Genomic DNA, 14,967 nt, shown 5'->3' on the forward strand with positions numbered 1-14,967 from the left:
CTTGTGAATACAGTCAAAGACTGAGCATCCACAGCTTGTTGAGAATTCCGAATATCACAACCCTTTGAGTGAATAAATGTCTGTTTATCTCAGTCCTAAATGGTCGACCCCTTATTCTGAGACTTTGACCCTCTGTTGTAGGTTCCTCAGCCAGGAGAAACATCTTCTCAGCATCTACCTTGTCAAAGTCTTCAAGAATTTTACAAGTTTCAATTAGATCACCTCTCATTCTATAAACTCGTACATAAACCTAGTCAACTTAATCTTTCTTCATAGGACAATAAACTCATCCCAGGACCCAGTCTAGTAAACCTTCGTTGCATTCCCTCCAGGGCAAGTATGTCATTCCTTGGGTCCAGTGACAAAGGCTACAGACAGTACTCCAGGTATGACTTCACCAGTGACCTGCATAATTGCACTAAGACGTTTTAACTGTCATACGCCAATCACTTTCTAACAAAAGTGAACGTATTATTTTCCTTACGAATTGCTTGCTTTTCCTAAATGTCAACCTTGAACCCTCTGAATGTAAACGTGTAACTATCTCTTAAGGTACATTTTTTTTTTGTTTTCCTCCAAATTGGACAGTTCATATTTGTAAAGTTATACTTATCCTAAGGGCTGTGACTGCCTTCTGGAATGAAACGTCCAGACAACTTTATTCCTCCCAAATGCCCTCAAATATCTGCAGCTCGGATCATGGATAGGCACTGACATGTCGTACCACGGAAATGTGAAGAAAGAAAAATGACTCAGCCATGGAAATGTGCAATTAAACTGTATATAAAGTGCATAGCCAATCTAATGTCATCAAAACACCGTCCAATTTAAAACACATTTCTCCCTATAAAGTCGCGAAGCATATAAACGTCACAGGAGAGCAGCACAACTGCATTATCTTGTTAGCAAGCAGGCTGTCTGTCATCAAACTAGATAATAAATCATGCATATTGCAGCTACTGATCTTTCACATACTTGTAAAACTTGTCCTTGAATCCAATTCGCAGAAAAAAAGCAATGTTGCGGTCTGGTGAGGAGGGGTTGAAGGGCTTCCCTCTCTTTGTTTGACCACAACAGTTTAAATTATTTCTCATAGTGGATGTACTGGCCAATTCAGTAGATGTTTGATTACTTACTTGCTATGATCACAACAAGAACCAATTGGACAGTTTTTCTTGAGTTTAACAATGAAAGAGGTTAACTTCATATTGTTTATCTGAACTAATTAAAGTGAAAAATCTACACACAAACCTTCACATTCCACACACTCACTAGAGGTCCAGACACACACATATAGGATAGGGTGTGTAAGGGATATTGGTGGAGTTACATCCCATAGAAAAAAAAGCATATATCTGTGGAATTTGGTGAGTCGGCTGGACTCGAGCTGAATTCTGTGGTCCTGAGGCTTTTAGTTTGAAGAGAGAGCTGATGGATTTGGTGGATCTCTGGGAGACAGCGATGGTTTCCTCTAACAGGGTTTCTGATTCAGCCAGAGTATGTAGAGGTGGTCAGTCAACAGGCAGGGTCTGTAGCTCATCAGCGGATTAAAGAAAATGATCATTCAACAAAGCACGACGGCGTGACAGCTGGTCAAGCCTCCAAACTTCTGTTACCATCAGGTGAGGCGGGTTCGAACGGCTTCCCTCTTTCCCCTCTCCATGTTCGGCCACAGCAGGTTTAATTCTTTCTTTAAAGTGGGTTTACTGGCCAATTCAGCAGGTGTTTGATTAGTTACTTGCTACGATCATAACAAGAGCCAATTGGACAGGTTTTCTTGAGTTTTCCAATGAAAGAGACTAACTTTATTGTACTTAAATTTAACTAACTAAAATAATAAACTACACACCAACTTTCCAACGCGCGCACTGGAGGTTCACACACACACAAACACAAACACACACACAAACACACACACACGCACACACATACACGTTACAGAGTGGGGAAGGGTAATTTGATCGAGGTGGAGTCCTTAGAAGAAAGGGTATACAGTCTGTGGAGTTTGGTGATTCAGCTGGCTTTTAGCTGAATTCTCAGGTCACATCAAAGTCACTCAATGATTCATGCATGGTATTAGAAGGGTATTTCCTCTTGCTAAAAAAAGATAATGCAATTCCCTTAAACTTCCTAGGTCTTGGTTCTTGATGGGAGGATCAGACATTTCATTTCCACCTAGCAAGCCTTGGAATTTTGGACATAGTTTTGCAAATTAGGTGGCCATCTTAAGCTGCTGGCAAAGCTATCATTTATCTGTTCCATTTTAAATTTCTTTACAAGGTATAAAGTCAGATCTCTAATCAGCAGATTAAAGAAAATCATCATTCAACAAAGCATGTTGGCGTGACATCCCCCACCAGAGGAAATGAAATGTGATGACAGGAACATTTCATTATGAGATCGCAAATCACAAAGAATCTATACACACATACTCTTCCTCAAACAATCTCTTGTCAGTATCACACTGTCATAGTCGGTCTTTGGTTCAGTTGTTTTATCCGGGATGATTCTGTCCTGAGCTAGACTCCAGATAAAGCGTCAGCTATCACGTTGTTTGCTTTTCTCCACAATGTGGAAAATCTTTAGGTGGTAAGGTTGCAGAAACAGGCTACATCGAAAAAGCCTTGCATTCCGGGTTTTGAAATTCTCCACAAAGGTCAAAGGATTGTGGTCAGCAAAAGCTATTGTTTCTCTATATCCATTATGGAAATGTACCTCAAAGTGTTTGAGAGCCAGCAACAGTCCCGTGGCTTCCTTCTCCACAGCAGAGTATCTCCTTTGATGATTGTTAATTTTTTTGTGGAAAAATATCTGTCATGGGAGTGTAGGCATAACCCGATAGTTATAATGAATTCCTGTCAAAGAGAAAAGTAACTCCATATCTTTGCAGTGAGGCAGAAAAACCTATCATTATACTTAGGGATACAGGAGCAACACAAGCTCTTTTGCTGGGGAAAGGTATAGCATTTCCACCAAAGAGTGCCCTGAACGCTCTTAAGGTTTTAGTTAATGACATTAACGGGGAGTATATAAACGTACCTTAATATAAAGTGCACCTAGAGTGTGATCTAATATATGGGATGGTAACTGTAGAAGTTATCCATACATTGCGAGTAGTGGGAATTGATCTATTCCGAGGGAATGATTTGGCTGGATCAAATGTGTTAATTTCCCCTGTAATTACAGATAAGATAAGGGAAGATAAAGAAACAGAACAATTACAGGAACACCTTAAAGTATCCCAAGCCAAGCTCGAGGAGTATAGAGGATGTAAGAGTTGACTGAAGAACGAAATTAGGAGGGCGAAAAGGGGCCATGAGATTTCCCTGGCAGATAAGATAAAGGAGAATCCTGAAAGTGTCTGCAAGTATATTAAGAGTAAAAGGGTAGCCAAGGGAAGAGTACATCCCCTTAAGGATCAGTGTGGTAATATATGTGTGCAGCCAGGGGTAATGGACGAGCTCTTAAATGAATACTTCGCGTCTGTAATTACCGTGCAGAAGATCATGGAAGCTAGTGAGTTCAAGGGAGGGAGCAGCGATATCCTGGAGCATATCAACATTAGAAAGTAGAAGGTGTTGGAGGTTTTGAAGCGCATTAAATTGGATAAATCCCCAGGGCCTGACCAGGTGTATCCTAGGATGCTATGGGAAGCAAGGGAGGAGATTGCTGGGGCCCTGGCAGAGATATTTGCATCATCGTTAGCCACGGGTCAAGTATCGGAAGACTGGAGGATAGCTAATGTTGTGCCTTTATTTAAGAAGGGCAGCAGGGTTAAGCCAGGGAACTACAGGCTGGTGAGCTTTACATCGGTGGTGGGAAAGTTATTAGAAGGGATTCTGAGAGACAGGATTTATATGCATTTGGAAAGGCAAGGTCCGATTAGGGATAGTCAGCATGGTTTTGTGCGTGGGAAATCATTTCTCACGAAATTAACTGAGTTTTTTGAGGAGGAGACCAAGAGGATTAACGAGGGCAGGGCGATGGTCGTTGTCTACTTGGACTTGAGCAAGGCCTTTGACAAAGTCCCCCATGGTAGGCTGGTCCAGAGGTTCGAACACATGGGATCCAGGGTGAGCTAGCAAATTGCATACAAAATTGGCTTGGTGACAGGAGGTAGAGGGTGGTAGCGGAGAGTTGTTTTTCAGATTGGATGCCAGTGAACAGTGGTGTGCCACAGGGATTGGTGCTGGACCCTCTGTTATTTTTTGTATATATTAATGGCCTGGATGTGAATGTAGGGGGCATGATTGGTAAGTTTGCAGATGACACCAACATTGCCGGTATGTTGGACAGTGAAGAAGGTTGTCCAAGTTTACAACAGGATATAGATCAACTGGGAAAGTGGGCAAGGGATTGGCAAATGTAATTTAATGCAGACAAGGGCGAAGTGATGCATTTTGGGAAGTTAAACCAGGGCAGGACATATACAGTGAATATCAGGGCCCTGGGGAGTGTTGTTGAGAAGAGAGACCTTGGGGTGCAAGTACATAGTTCACTGAAAATGGCAACACAGGTAGACAGGGTGGTGAAGAAGGCATATGGCATGCTTGCCTTCATTGGCTGAGGCACTGAGTACAAGATTTGGGACGTCATGTTACAGTTGTACATAACGTTGGTTAGGCCGCATTTGGAGTGCTGTGTGCAGCTCTGGTCGCTGCACTAGAGGAAAGGTGTGATTATGCTAGAGAGGGTGCAGAAAAGATTCAAAAGGATGTTGCCTTTTAGAAGGGCTCGAGGTATAAAGAGAGATTGGATAGGCTGGGTCTGTTTTCCCAGGAGCGAAGGAGGCTGAGAGGAGACATGATAGAGGTATATAAAATGATGAGAGGCAGAGATAGGGTACATAGCCAGAGTCTGTTTCCCATGGTACAGGTGACTTAAACTAGAGGGCATAGATTTAAGGTGAGAAGAAGGAGGTTTAAAGGGGATCAAAGGGGCAAATGTTTTCACACAAAGAATCGTGTGTATCTGGAATGAGCTGCCAGAGGAGGTGGTGGAGCCAGGAACAGTAGCAACATTTAAGAGGCATCTGGACAGGTACTTAAATGAGAAAGGCATAGAGGGATATGGAATTAATGCAGGCAGGTCGGATTAGTATAGATAGGCATCATGGTCGGCATGGACACGGTGGGTCGAATGGCCTGTTTCTGTGCTGTACGACTCTGTGACTATAAGACTCCATGAAAAAATGTCAGACAAGTATGCAAAGGCCCGCAGTTTTCAACCAGGGGATGAAGTATTAGTATAGTTAACGTTACAGAGTGCACCATTAAAGGCACGGTTCAGTGGCCCATCTCTAGTGATCAAAAGAGTGGGTAAGGTAGATGACTTGATTGACACCCCTGACCGCCGGAAGAACAATTGGCTGTGTCAAATCAAAATGTTGAAACAATATTATCTCAGGGAGAAGGATAAGCCAGTACAGGTATACCAGGTAATGGGACTGTTGAGAAGGAAAAGGTTAATGAGGATGAGGCAGAAGGAGGCCTCGACAATTTTCAGATTGAACCTCTGATTATCCAGTTAGCGAATACAGAATAGCTGGAAAAATTGGATGACATGCTTTTGTACTCAGATGCAAAACAATCTGAAGACCTAAAATAAAAGCAAAATACTGCGGATGCTGGAAATCTGAAATAAAAACAAGAAATGCTGGAACCACTCAGCAGGTCTGGCAGCATCTGTGGAAAGAGAAGCCGAGTTAAAGTTTCTGGTCAGTTACCCTTCTTCGGAACTAATGTGAAGACCTAACCAGGCTTTTCACAACATTTAAGATTCTGCAGGGATAAGCCAGAATGTACAACCTTAGCTACACAGTATGTGGATATAGGGAATCTGTTCCTTTAAAACAACATCCATACCGCTTAAGTCCAGACAAAGTGTCCCAAGTACAAGCAGAAATCCAATGCATGCTGGAAAACAACTTAATTGAACGTCGTCAAATCGGCTGGAGTTCACCAATACCTTCGTGCCCAAATCTGACTGGTCAACCCGAATTTGCATAGACTACAAAAAGTCAATGCAGTTAGGAAGGCAGACTCTTACCCATTTCCTCGCTTAGAATACTGTGTTGACAGAGTGACCAGTGCTAGGATTCTTATGAAGATCGATTTGTTAAAGGGATACTGGCAAGTTCCTTTGACTCCTCGAGCTAAAGAGATATCATCTTTTGTCACACCAGCCGATTTTTATCAGTGACATCTGATACCAATCGTGTTATAAAAATGACCCAGTATCTTTTCAGAGGTTAAAATGAATTAGGTGGTAGCCATTGTTTCCAACTGTGTAGTGTGTCTTGATGATGTACTAATATAGAGTAAAATTTGGAGAGAACACTTAAAACAGCTAGGAACGTTGTTTAAAAAGTTGCAAGCCGCTGATTTAGTGGTAAATCTGGCAAAAAAACGAATTTGGAAAGTAAGAGTAACTTATCGTGGAGACATAGTGGGGAAAGGACAAGCATTGTCAAGAATGGCAAAAGTACAAGCTTTAGTGGAGTTCCCTATCCCTAAAACTAAATGCGAAATCATGAGATTTTGAGGGATGTGCGGTTCCTACAGGAAATTTGTACCGAATTTTAGTGCTGTAGTTGCTCCATTAACAGACTTGCTACAGCAAAGGAAAACCAAAGTGGGATGGTCAGATGAATTCCAGGCAGTTTTTGAAAAGCTAAGGACACTATTAAATCTTAACTAATGAACCAGTGTTGGTTGCTGCAAATTTTGCCAAACCCTTCAGGATAGTGATTGACGCCAGTGACCTGGGGGTTGTCCAGTCCTATTGCAGGATGACGAATCAGGCCTAGAAAAAAAAACAGTCTGGTAGTTTTCTAGGAAACTAAATCGCCAGCAAAAAAGTATTCCACTTTGAAAAAAGCAACATTGGGACTATTGCTAGCTCTTAAGCATTAAACATGAAGTATGTGTCCGCCAAGTCTACAAAGAAACACTAACATACACTGAATATAACAGATTAACGTTTGTGGAAAAAAATAAAAGCCAAAATGCCAGAACAAGCAGATGGAGTTTATTGCTACAACGTTGTCATTTGAAGATTATACATATTTCCGATGCTTTGTCACGAATTTCACCTTGTTAAATTGCATGAATTACGATGGTACAAAGACAAATTCTATTAATTACCAGTCGAGTGAAGGGGGACATGAATGCAAAAGCTTTTTACTTCTGTTTCTGTTTTGCATTGTAATGAAACGCATTAAGGAATGGCATTTCTTTTCGCCAAGGATGGAGGTGTCATGGCAGTGTCGTTTTTTCAATTAAAATCTAAGTGGGTCTTTGTGCCTTTAAGACTGAGAGGTGATTTTTCTCCCTGGAAAACAGTGAGTGCGAGCTGCCAGCCTGTTCCTGGGCAACAGCAAGAGGGATGAAGTCACATGCTATATTGTATCAGATTGACTGCGTGTAAAACTGGCTGGAACCGGTCTGTACTGGAAGATCAGAGAAGAGTTCTCTCTCTGAAGGAAGGTTCATGTCCCTCTCATCAGAATTTCTACATTGGTCTGCAGGCTGTGCTTCGCCTAAAGAGGAAAATGATCCCCGGAAAGGAATCTTTGTATTGTTGGAGGTAGCATTTTATCCCCCTTCCAGTCTCGGAGAAGTCTCTGCCTCAGGAGTGACTTTCCATTGCGTTTTTTGTTTCTGGGATTCTGGAATTCTCAGGAAAGTTTCCACTGTTAGACTGCTAATCCAAAATCCAAATAAATCTGTTGCTATACTCTTTGTTGAAAGATCTGTGTGACGCCTGCTGCAGCCGAACCTCTTTGAAAGCTTATCCATTACAAACTGCTTATCAAACTCGGCATCTGACTATTAGACTCTGGGACACCTCACCGCCCCGGAAAAGTAACCTACCAGGACTTACAACCCAGTTATTTTATCATTGCTAAGAAACAGCTCTAATTTAAAGCATCATTTTAAACCCGATTAACCGTTGTTTTTTGAATGTATGCATATATCCTGCCTGGGGGTTAGGAGGATAAGAAGTTATAAAGTCTTTTCAGACATAGGTTCATCTCAATATTGTTTAAGATTTAGTGCATTAATAAATAGTTAATTTCATGTTGTTTAAAGATAGCTGGTTTGGTGTATTTTGTTCTGGGAGTTAATAAAGTGGTTGTTTGGATAATTTCTGGTAGGTGGGAAACATTACTAATGTTGTGACCTGTCGAGTAATCGGACTGAATTAACAGTGCATTACTCCCGCCTCGGTTGTAACATACCCAACTGGTCTTTCAATGCCTAACTCATCACCTTGGAGCAGGATGGCACCAATCCCTAAGTCGCTAGTATCAACTGCCTCGTTGAATGGTTTATTAAAGTTTGGAGCTGCCAACATCAGTTTGTTGGTTAAGATGTCTTTTGGTCTCTGGAAAGCTGTTTGACACTTCCCTGAACACACTACCTTTACTTTTTTTCTGTAACATGTCTATCAGTGGGGCGCCTATAGTACTGAAGTTTGGGACAAACTTGCAGTAAAACCCACAGATCCCCCAAAAATTGCATTATTTGTCATTTGGTCATGGGGACAGGGACATCTATCAGTGCCTGTAACTTTGCTTCTCTAAGCAGCGCTTTCCCTTGACCCAAAATATGCCCCTGGTAGGTTACTTGAGCTTTAACAAACTCGCTCTTTACAAGATTTACCACAAGGCCGGTCGACTGTAACCTTCGGAAGAGGGCTTCTAACCGGTCTAGGTGGTCACCCGAGGTGTCACTGTACACTAACAGATCATCCAGGTACACTACACAGTTGGGCAGGCCAGCTATTACCTGGTTCATCAGCCTTTGGAAGGTGGTTGGGGCATTTTGTAATCACAAGCGCAGTGTCTGGCACTGGAATACACCATCTGGGGTTATTAAAGTCGAGATCTATTTAGCTCGAGTGGTTATGAGAACCTGCCAGTACCCTTTTAACCGGTCAGTTTTGGTCATGTAGCTGGCGTTTCCTACCCAACCTATACAGTATCCCATGCGTGGAATTGGGTAGGAATCAACTCTTGTCACTGCAGTAATCTTTCTGTTGTTCAGCCATCGAGTTTAGGCACGAGCACAACTGGTGAATTCCAACTGCTCTGACTGGGCACAATCAGCTTCTGCTCCAGCACATATTGACTTTTCTCCACTACCTGGGTCAGTTTTCTGGGTACTAGGCGATTGGGATTTTGTGTTAAGGGAGGGGTCTCTCCTGCATGAACATCGTGTAGGGTTAGGGTTTGGCATCCTGGTTGCTCCCTGCAGATCCCTTTAAAAGCTATGCGAAGACTTGCTATGTCTCCTCTCTTTTCTCCGTTTAAACAGGAGAGTACAGTATCTAGTTTCCCTAACGTTTCAGTATTAACTTGTCCTTTAATCCGAACTGCAAAAAAACGTACAGACTATTTCACCCCTGGTTATTGACACATAATACATTTTTACTACATTTTCCCTGACAGTTTTTAAAACTGAAAATGCATCATGCATTGTTTTCATATGTTAAGAAATATTACAAATAACTGTGACATTTCATTTACTTGTCTAGAAATCAGCAGCATATTGATTTTGCCAGTATCACTCATCCCTATTGCACCATAATCGTATATTCATGTGTTACTTATGGTGCTGACTTCTGGAGATTCCTTGGATTCTCTTGCCTGTTTCCCCCTCAATGCAAATTCAGGGACAATGTGATTCCAAGTGGATAACAATAGAATTGTGGCATTTATATAGAAATAAAAGTCCAGCAACTTTCAACATGTTTGCCTCCCAACTGGAAGTAACGCGTGCCAGAGCGTAGAAATTGAGATGTTCGCGAAGTGACTTTTGCCATTTTAAAAGAGTTGACATAACACAAGCCTTTAAACGGACGTTTGAAAATAACCTAGCTCCTCCGGAGGGGCGGTGAGAGATAGGGAGACAGGGAGACGGAGAGAGAAGGGGGGAGAGAAGGAGATAGAGAGAGAGGGGAACAAAGAGAAAGGGTGAGACAGAGATGGGCGTGGGGTAAAGTGAGAGCGGTGTCCAACCGTTTCATGTGGGGGGCGACATTCTGGGTTTTGTCTTACATAGGAGGCTGCTGAGACAATTTTGGAAAGATAAAGGCATTGACAAAATGTAGCTTACTATTAATCAAAGCAACAGCAAATGTGCAATTTTGTGAAGAAGCTTCAAATGATAAGACAAATTTATTGGCTTACTTTCTCGTCACTATGTCGGATACTGATTTATTGAAATACCTAGCATTTTGATTTCTTTGGTTGTACAAGTAGTCAATGCCTGCTCACACACTTCTTGCCACGCCGTGAAGAATTCCAAGTAGATTTTCATCTGTCAAGAGTGATTTTCGTCACTCTCTCCCTCCTGTCTCTCTCTGTGTCTCTCTCTCTCTCGCTCCAACACTGTGCCATCCCTCTTTGTGTCTCTCCAGTCTACGTTCCACATTTCTGTGTTCCCCCCTCTGTGTTGTTCCTAATTTCTGCATTCTTCCCTCCCCTCTCAGTGTCGTTTCCTTGCCTCTATGTGTCGCCCCACACTCTCTGTGTCATTCGCCTCTGTCGTTCTCCCACTCTTTCCACCTCTCTTTCTCTCTTTTCGCATCTCTCTTTCTGTCCTCTCTCTCTCTGTCCCCCTCTCTCTCTCTCACCCCTCTCTTTCGGCCCCCTCTCTCTCTCCCGCTCCCTCTCCCTCCTCACCGCTTTCCCCAGCTTTCTCTCTCCCCTCTCTCTGTCTCCCCCTCTCTCTGTCTCTCTGCACATTAGGACATCAGTCAGAAAGAGTGAAAGAGTCTGAATATTTCTCTTAATGAAATATGATGCATTGAGTTTATATTTCCAAAGAGCGTTACAGGAGACAGAAATTTGACCCGCCTCAAAAAGTAGTTCATGTGTTAAAGACAAGGGTCTGTCATTCGATGACCTCTTGTGAACCTGGCCCTCTCAATTAGCACGCACATCCACGAACATCTGGAGTGGAAGCCTCAGCAAGCTTGGCGCTGAACTCTCCGATTCCGCAGTGGCTAATTGTAACCCGTCCCTCTCCCATTCCAGGCAATGACCCCCGTCACTGGGTTGAGAGATCTCAGTGAGTTCTTTACTGACCCACCAGATTCAGCTGTCCAAAACATTGTGGCAGATTTCATGGCCAGTTTCCAGAGTGTGTTGGCCACTTTGTAAACTACAGACTAATGCAAGTGCCTGCAAAGAGTCTCACTTCAGATCCTCCATTATGTATACAGCCTCCTACAAGATTCAACGTGTGTTTGCGTTATAACTGTCCCGAACTGCAGTTTTTCAGCTACTATTCGAGTTTTATGTTGCAATACCAGGCGACGTTATTAACTGACCAATGGGATAAAATATATGGGTAATAGAGGATTACTTGATCAAGCATCTTTAACCAGCCCCATTTTTTTTGGTCAATGGGATAAAATGTTAGGTAACAGGGGATTGAATAATCAATGTAGCTTTATCAGTTTCCGGATGTTTGGTCAATGTGATAGAATGTACGTGTATTTGAATAGCTGATCAATGCATCTCTAACTGGCTCAAGATGTTTCTTCAATGGGATAAGTTGTTGTTTGGCATTCTACCATCGATGAAAGATGATGGACATGGAACAAACAATCCATTTTGGTGGGGTCTCTTGTCTTGTTGCACCTTTGCTGATGACGGTGAAAGAAAGTACTTGAAGGGCAGGTTCTGCCACAAGTCCTGCACGTGAAGCTGTCAAGTGGCGCTGTGAGTTTTTCTTTTGGAAGTTGGCGCCTGTAGTCAAGCTGGTGTGGCAACTGGTCGTCGTGGTAGTGTACACCAGTTCACAGGATGTGTCGGCCATTTCCCTTTTTCACTCCCATGTATGATAGTCGACATTTGGACCCTTCATGCCATGCTTGCAAGCACCAGTGAAGCGGAGCTTTGGGCGTCCCATTGGTCGTCTGGCCCTGGCTACCTCGCCATGCTAAATGTCCTTCAGGATGCAACCGTCTTCCATCCTGCAGACGTGTCCAATCCAGGGGAGCCACCTCTGTTTGATTAGTGACAACACACTTGGGAGCTCTGCCTTTAAGACGACTGTTACCTTTGTGATTTTAACCTGCCAGAATATTCCAGTAATATGATACAGACAGCGAAGATGGAAATTATTGAGCTTCTTTTCCTGGCAGCTGTAAATTTCCCATGTTTCACATCCAGACAGCAAGATGGTGAAAACACAGGCCTTATAAACCGTCAGCTCGATCCTTAGGGTCAATTTAGTGTTATCCCATGTCCGTTTCGCGATCCAGCCAAAGGTGATAGCTGCTTTCCCTATGTGTGTATTAAGCTCTGCATCAGGGGACAGATTGCCTGTCACTGTGGGCCAAGGCAGCAGAATTTGCTAACTAATTCCAGTGGGGTGCTATTTACTGGGAATGTGGAGTGGGGGGGGGTAGTTGCGCGCGGGGGGGGTGGCGGGGGTGGAGGGATGGGGAGATGCTACACCTTGTCTTATTATCACTGTATTCTTGAGGCTTATAGTCAAGGAGAACAAGGTACAGGCATCTGACAGACAGTCCACGAGCCTTTGTAGACTGGGTTTCAATGTGCGCGACTAGCATCACCTGCATTGAGGAGTTAACTGATCAGGACGCAATGTTTTTCTGTCGTTGCTTTCAGCCTTAATAGATTGCAAAGCTTGCTGTCTGACTTTGTGTGCAAGTAGACACCTTCCATATCGACAGGGAAGGCTAAGGATAGGAACTTGGAGAAGAAGATGCCATACAGAGCGGGGGCTCGGACAGGTAATAGGGGATTAAATGATTAATGTAGCTTTACCCTGACCCAGGTGCGTGGTGAACAAACAGAATTCTAAGCCTTTAGAATAATAGATGCTAAAAAAAAATCGGAGCCAATTGTTTAGTCAACTGAAAATTATGTCCCTGTAGTCGAGGAACAGCTGATCAATGTAGTTTTGTTTTGGCCCAGGTGTTTCGGAGTTTTGGAAGAATAACATACCAATGCTGTGAGTTGAATGCGTGGTTCAAACAGTGGTGTGGGAGACAGGCATTTCATTTCATGTATCACTGGTGCCAGTACTGGGGAAAGAGGGAGCTTTTCCGTTGGGAAGTGGCCAAGTGAATCCAATAGTTAGCGCTGTAGATGGGGTTTTATGATAAAAAGGTTGGGGCAGCTTAAAGTGATGGGAACTTTATAAATGTAAAGAGATAACTCAAGGACACAGAGCAGTGAAACGATTTGTTGTTTGAGCAGAATGTGATAGGAAGGGGCAGAGAGCTTAACAGTAATAGTGTATTACTAAACAAGGTGAAATAAGGGCAAAATGGTAGAAAGTAAAACTTAAAACTGCTTTATCCGAATGCCCAGAGGATTTGTTGCAAGACAATGTCAGAAATAGAGATAAATGGTTTGATCGAATAACATTATTGAGACGTGGTTGCAAGCTAATCAAGGTTGGGAAATAAATACTCCAGGGTACATGACATTTTGCAAAGACAGACAGAATGAAAAATGAGGTAGGATAGCCCTGAGAATAACGGATCACAGTAGTAAGGAAGGATCTTAGCTCGAAAGAGTAGGAAATGAAATCAGTATGGATAGAGGTACAAAATAACAAGGAGAGGCTAAGATATGTGAAAGCAGTTGGTAGACCTCTTAGTAGGGACTATAGTATTGGATATTATATTAATCAAAGGCAATTAGGATGGACAACAAATGTCTGCCTTGCCAGAGACGCACCTCAAGAAATAAAAGGATCCTGTAATAATGGTTGACATTCAACAGCCTAAACTTCATGAGCCATATAAATACTGGTTACAAAGGCAGATCAGAGTCTTGGAGTTCTGAGGCAATCAGCTCACCTCCTGACTTTGCAAAGACTGTCCACAACAAATGCAACCTTATTTAACTAGATCTGTGTACACGAAATGTAAGCATGCTGAACTGGACCTGTCCACACCGCATGCAGCTGTGCAAAACTGGATATTTCTACAATAAATGTAACCCTTATGAAATGGACCCCTCACACTGAATGTAACTGTGTAGTACCGGACCTGAGCACGCTAGCAGTAACCGTGTTCAACTAGCCATCTGCACACCAGAAATAGACAGGCTGAGATGGACATGATCACATTGGCAGTAACGGTGCTGAACTGGGCCTGTCCACATTCAATGGAACTGGGCGGAACTGGAGTTGCCCTCACTGAAAGTAGGAATACAGAACTGGATCTGTCCACTCTGAATGTGAGTGTGCTGGACTGAAACTTTCAATACTGAAAATTACTCTGCAGACATGGACCATTCCACACTGATTATCACCGCACTAATTGTATGCGTCTCAACCGAACTCAGCTGTACTGAACCTTACCAGTTAACACTAAATGCAACCGTGTTGAATTGAACTTTTCAAGTCGACAGTTAACATGCGCAACTGGATTTTAGCACATCGAATGCAACCGAACTGTAGTCGTTAACACTGACAGTAACTGTGCTGAACTGAACCTGTGCACACAGACCATGCTGAACTTGACCTCCATACTGCATATAACTGCACCAACTTGGACCAGTTCGTACTTAATGCAAATGTGCTCAGGCTCCACTGAATATAACTGAACTTGACTATCAAGACTGAATGCAGCTGTGCTGAACTGGATATTTCCACACAAAACATAAACGTGCACAGCTGCACCTTTTCAGACTGAAATACCGTGCTGGCTTCGAGTAGTTCACACTGAATATAGTCAGCTGTGTTGAGGTACCGTCTTACCGGAGGTTAGAGGCAAGTGAATATGATGCAAGGTCGCACGGATTGGAGCTGAATGGTGATCAGGAGCGAGAACTTGATTTATCTTCCTTTCAGGACCAGAAGATCTCTGTTCAGTTATGCCTTGTGCTGTGGGCACTTAACTCAGCATTAAAGAGTTAAACCTGGGGATTCATTTTCACCATTGCAACTGCCTATTAAATGTTTCATTATT

This window comes from Heterodontus francisci, chromosome 34, assembly GCF_036365525.1.
Source record: "Heterodontus francisci isolate sHetFra1 chromosome 34, sHetFra1.hap1, whole genome shotgun sequence".
NCBI lineage: Eukaryota > Metazoa > Chordata > Chondrichthyes > Heterodontiformes > Heterodontidae > Heterodontus > Heterodontus francisci.